This window comes from Schistocerca cancellata, chromosome 1, assembly GCF_023864275.1.
Source record: "Schistocerca cancellata isolate TAMUIC-IGC-003103 chromosome 1, iqSchCanc2.1, whole genome shotgun sequence".
Lineage (NCBI taxonomy): Eukaryota > Metazoa > Arthropoda > Insecta > Orthoptera > Acrididae > Schistocerca > Schistocerca cancellata.
In genome coordinates this window covers 1,274,155,515-1,274,161,514 of record NC_064626.1, presented here as the reverse complement: position 1 = coordinate 1,274,161,514, position 6,000 = coordinate 1,274,155,515, and the positions used below count along the sequence as shown (strand labels likewise).

The window sequence follows — 6,000 nt, the reverse complement described above, 5'->3', positions numbered from 1 at the left end:
TGATTATAATTCTTTATCTGTGTCACGTATAATAAATTAGACTATAGTTACGTAAAGATATCCAATAGAATGTAAATTATGTAGTGAACATCATCAATTTAAATGGTTAAGAATTGCATGTACACAACTAAAAAGTACATGTACATGTATAACTTCAACTTAAGAAGCCAACTTTTTGTAAACAAGCTGATGGCTAATAAATAAAATCTAAACTTCTATTCGAAAATTATATGTGATTCGGGAAACTTTTGACTTTTCATTTTACATGACGCTGTTTATAGCGTGTGTGTTGGCAGCATTGAGTGCGCCGTAAAGTTTTGATTTTGAATGTCAGTACACGGAATCATATCAGCCCGTCTTTATTTTGCTTGTTAGTTTGAATGTCTGTAAAAGTTTCAGTAATTTGTGTCAGTCTTATGAATTCAGATCAGTTCTTGTTCACTTAATTTTACGTTTTACTGAACTTTATTGGAAGCGGTAAGTATATAAGTGGACGATCGTAACGTCTGTATGTTAAGATGTTTTACAACATTTTATGTATTACATTGTGTTAAGTGTTTGTTTTACCGGATAGAGGTGTGAGAGAAAACCTACCACTGCAATGTAGGGGTATTTACGCAAGTGAAGTCAAAAGCGCACTTGTCAAATAATCAGTTCAAACAAAAATAATCTTTATATTTCAATAAAGCAGCAGTCTAAGTGTGAACTATAAGATACACAGTTTGCACACCGATATCCTTTTAGATTACTTGTTTCTCTCCACTTCTGTCGTAGTCAGTATTGCATTAGAGACGCACGAAAGTGATGTCATAGGTCTGTTATGGATTTTTGTTTTAAATGCGCGAGGAAAATAACAGGTCTGCCAAAGAATTATAGTGCTGTTAATATAGACATTGAACTCGATTCGTGGACACGCTTCTGATATGTCAGCCTACTCTTTGATTGACCCTTAAAATCCAATATTATTTCCTGGCATCCACTACCGGTACAGAATCATTATAGATTAGCTGAGAAGATTTCTATTTAATATGCCCCCCAAGATAGTTACATAAGCCAACAGTGGCTGTTCTGACGTGGCCTGGCTGTATGTGGTCCAACAGTATCACGAATTGTAAATAAAAGGAACAACTGTCTTATTACATATCATAACGCAATGCCAAAAAATATATTTGTGTACAGAATCATGGTAGTCAAGCTAGCGTAATGAATATGTGAAATATCATTAGAGATATTGATGTGTGTGTGACACGTATAGATCATTCGCCGTTTTCGTACCGTTATTATTGTAGCAACTTGCCCCCTAGATAATTTGAACAATTCTTTTATCAAAATGTTGTGGAAAGAGTGATTAGTATTAGCATTTATGAACATATTATTTTAATTGATCTGCAGTTAAATTATTTTTATTATGATTAGTATAAGCTATTGGTTATTGTAAACCATATGCTCAATCATATGTCAGGTATTTGAATGACTCTATGCTATAATCTCAGCCGACCTCTGGCAGTTCAGTGTTTTCTGAATGTTATTATTACAGGGTGTTTATAAATGAATATTGAGGTTTTAACACTTTATAATATTTATTATATTAAACTTACAGTTATAAATGATACGTCAAATGAAAGAGCAACTCAAACAGTTTTACCAAGAACATTATAAATGTTCAATGTGAGCACCATTTGTCACACGGCACACAAGTCTATAGCCGAGTTCTTCCCAAATGTTGATAAATGTGTCTTCAGTGATTTGATTGTAGCAACAGCTGCTTCAATGCAGTTTTGTAATTCAGGGAGGTCTGCTGGTAGTGGAGTTCATCCTTGATGAAGCCAAGAAGGGAAAAATCTCATGGTGTTAGGTCAGGTGAAAGTGGAGGCCATGCAAAGCAACCCTGTCATTGGGCTCGGCTATAGACTTGATGTGTGCCATGTGACAAATGGTGCTCTCACTGAACATTTATAAGGTTCTTGGTAAAACTGTTTGAATTGCTTTTTCATTTGACATATCTTTTATAACTGTAAGTTCAATGTAAAAAAGTTATAAAGCGTTAAAAACCCGATATTCATGTATTAACACCCTGTATTATTATTATTATTATTATTATTATTATTATTATTATTGGAAGCGTGGAGGGTAAAAATCGTAGGGGGAGACCAAGAGATGAATACACTAAGCAGATTCAGAAGGATGTAGGTTGCAGTAGGTACTGGGAGATGAAGCTTGCACAGGATAGAGTAGCATGGAGAGCTGCATCAAACCAGTCTCAGTACTGCAGACCACAACAACAACAACAAAAACATTATTATTATTATTATTATTATTATTATTAGTCACAGTAGTAGTAGTAGTAGTAGTAGTAGTAATCTGTAGATCACTGTTAGATGGATTCTGGATGATGACACAGTATTGCAGTTTCAGAGTTAAAAAGAAAATGTTATTAATACATAGAGGGATATGCATTTACATACTCACAGTTCTAGTTTAACATTGTGGGACACATGGTGTGATTATTCAGATTCTGTAGCATTACATTTAAGAGAAATTGGTTGGTAATCTTTGGTAATCTTTTATTCGTGTTCTGCCTGTTGTACTTCAGTTTTGCCCAACACTTGTCATTGCACTACTGAGCCAGAAATGGCTTTTACTGAATGTTTGGCCATTTTTCAGTCTTTTCTACAGACTCTTGTGTGGTAGAATGGCGAAGTGTGTGTATCTATGAAAGCAAAAATAATTGACAACTGTTAGGAATATGTCTCTTTTTCTTCTGTCACTAGTGATTATGTTATACAAGGGTTTGTAGCTTAAAAGTTTATAATTGGTCTGGTCCCCAAATTTGATAATGGTTATTAGGTGCTAGTGTATTGTTGTAGGGGGGGGGGGGGGGGATTTCATATTATTACTAGATCTACAATGTAAGGAAAACATAGATTGCTACTTACTGTGAAGACATGTTAAGTTGTAGGCCGGCAAAACTAAAAGATACATACACAGTCCTTTGTCAGAAAAGGAAAACAAAAAGAGTGTGTGTGCCCTTCACCCCCCCCTCCCCTCCCGTCACACACACACGCGCACACACACACACACACACACACACACACACACACACACACACACACAGGAAAGCATGCACACATGATCGCCATCTCTGGCTGCCAATTAACATGTCATCTGTATGCTGAGTAGCAATCTATCTTTTCCTTACATTGTTGATGTTGCACTCAGGATTTTGCATTGTTTTCATACTAGATCTGTGTTGTATACAAGTAATGACTGGATGGTCTGCATCAAAATTACATACATATGAGTTGTCTGTAATTTTTCAAATAACTCACAAAGAAAATTGTCCACAATAAGGACATATATTTCCATTTATATCATCACATAACATGCCTTATACAATCAAAGATTGTGGCATAGGTGACTTGTCAGTTTTACACTACATATAAAAATACTAAAAATAGACAATAAACTAATTATACATATGGTGTAACATCTTTAACATCTTCAAAGAGGTATTTTAATTTCAATTATAATGCATTGTTGCCATTCAAGGAATCTTCTACGCTATAGTAATATTTATCTTTCAGATATTTTTCCAGGTCTCATTTGGTACCTTTTACATTTGGGTCATCCATCCCTTTCCATATTTTATTTGCAAATTTCATGCCCATATAGTATGGGGTTTTTTCATATGATTTTAATCAGTGGGTAGGTAACATGTAGCTCGTTCTATATCTAGTATCATATTGATGCAAGAAGCAGTTGCCCTAAAAAAGTTGTGGGTTTCTTTTTGTGAAAGTGAGAGTTTCATAGATGTATATGCTTGGAATGCTCATTAGATCTAGTTTCACAAATAAAGGTTTACAATGTTGCTTTGTTTTTGCTCCCACCATTGCTCGGATGATACTTTTTTGTAGTCTAAAAGCTCTAAGTAAATTTGCTTTTTCAGACACCCAGAAAATTATACTATACCTAATGATGGAAACAAAATATGCATTATATACAGTTTTTCTTACAGCTAAATCAGTAATACTATATAAGATATTCATATAATAGAGGGAAACATTCCACGTGGGAAAAATATATCTAAAAACAAAGATGATGTGACTTACCAAACAAAAGCACTGGCACGTCGATAGGCACACAAACATACACACAAAATTCTAGCTTTCGCAACCGACGGTTGCTTCATCAGGAAAGAGGGAATGAGAGGGAAAGACGAAATGATGTGGGTTTTAAGGGAGAGGGTAAGGAGTCATTCCAATCCCGGGAGTGGAAAGACTTACCTTAGGGGGAAAAAAGGACAGGTATACACTCGCGCGTGCGCACACACACACACACACACACACACACACACACACACACACACACACACACACACACACACATATCCATCCGCACATACACAGACACAAGCCGACATTTGTAAAGGCAAAGAGTTTGGGCAGAGATGTAAGTCGAGGCGGAAGTACAGGGGCAAAGAAGTTGTTGAAAGACAGGTGAGGTATGAGCGGCGGCAACTGGAAATTAGCGGAGGTTGAGGCCTGGCGGATAACGAGAAGAGAGGATATACTGAAGGGCAAGTTCCCATCTCCGGAGTTCTGACAGGTTGGTGTTAGTGGGAAGTACCCAGATAACTCGGACGGTGTAACACTGTGCCAAGATGTGCTGGCCGTGCACCAAGGCATGTTTAGCTACAGGGTGATCCTCATTACCAACAAACACTGTCTGCCAGTGTCCGTTCATGCGAATGGACAGTTTGTTGCTGGTCATTCCCACATAGAAAGTTCACAGTGTAGGCAGATCAATTGGTAAATCACGTGGGTGCTTTCACACATGGCTCTGCCTTTGATCGTGTACACTTTCCGGGTTACAGGACTGGAGTAGGTGGTGGTGGGAGGGTGCATGGGACAGGTTTTACACCGGGGGCGGTTACAAGGGTAGGAACCAGAGGGTAGGGAAGGTGGTTTGGGGATTTCATAGGGATGAACTAAGAGGTTACGAAGGTTAGGTGGATGGCGGAAAGACACTCTTGGTGGAGTGGGGAGGATTTCATGAAGGATGGATCTCATTTCAGGGCAGGATTTGAGGAAGTCGTATCCCTGCTGGAGAGCCACATACAGAGTCTGATCCAGTCCCGGAAAGTATCCTGTCACAAGTGGGGCACTTTTGTGGTTCTTCTGTGGGAGGTTCTGGGTTTGAGGGGATGAGGAAGTGGCTCTGGTTATTTGCTTCTGTAGCAGGTCGGGAGGGTAGTTGCAGGATGCGAAAGCTGTTTTCAGGTTGTTGGTGTAATGGTTCAGGGATTCCGGACTGGAGCAGATTCGTTTTCCACGAAGACCTAGGAAGGGACCGTTTGATGTGGAATGGGTGGCAGCTGTCATAATGGAGGTACTGTTGCTTGTTGGTGGGTTTGATGTGGACGGACGTGTGAAGCTGGCCATTGGACAGATGGAGATCAACGTCAAGGAAAGTGGCATGGGTTTTGGAGTAGGACCAGGTGAATCTGATGGAACCAAAGGAGTTGAGGTTGGAGAGGAAATTCTGGAGTTCTTCTTCACTGTGAGTCCAGATCATGAAGATGTCATCAATAAATCTGTACCAAACTTTGGGTTGGCAGGCCTGGGTAACCAAGTAGACTTCCTCTAAGCGTCCCATGAATAGGTTGGCGTACGAGGGGGCCATCCTGATACCCATGGCTGTTCCCTTTTATTGTTGGTATGTCTGGCCTTCAAAAGTGAAGAAGTTGTGGGTCAGGATGAAGTTGGCTAAGGTAATGAGGAAAGAGGTTTGAGGCAGGGTGGCAGGTGATCAGCGTGAAAGGAAGTGCTCCATCGCAGCGAGTCCCTGGACGTGCGGGGAAACTACAGCCTTAATTTTTTCCGAGGCCATGCAGCTTTACTGTATGATTAAGTGACAATGGCATCCTCTTGGGTAAAATATTCTGGAGGTAAAATAGACCCCCATTCGGATCTCCGGGCAGGGACTACTCAAGAGGATGTC

General features: G+C 39.3%; 1 protein-coding gene across 1 annotated transcript in view; it reads left to right on the top strand.

The window, feature by feature from the left end:
• The first annotated feature begins 314 nt into the window (after positions 1 to 314).
• Positions 315 to 6,000, top strand: part of LOC126145824 (maternal embryonic leucine zipper kinase-like) — a 393,633-nt gene continuing 387,947 nt past the window's right edge. Inside the window, exon 1 of the mRNA XM_049915586.1 lies at positions 315 to 477. The gene's annotated coding sequence lies outside the window, so the exon portion shown is untranslated. The remainder of the gene's footprint in view (positions 478 to 6,000) is intronic.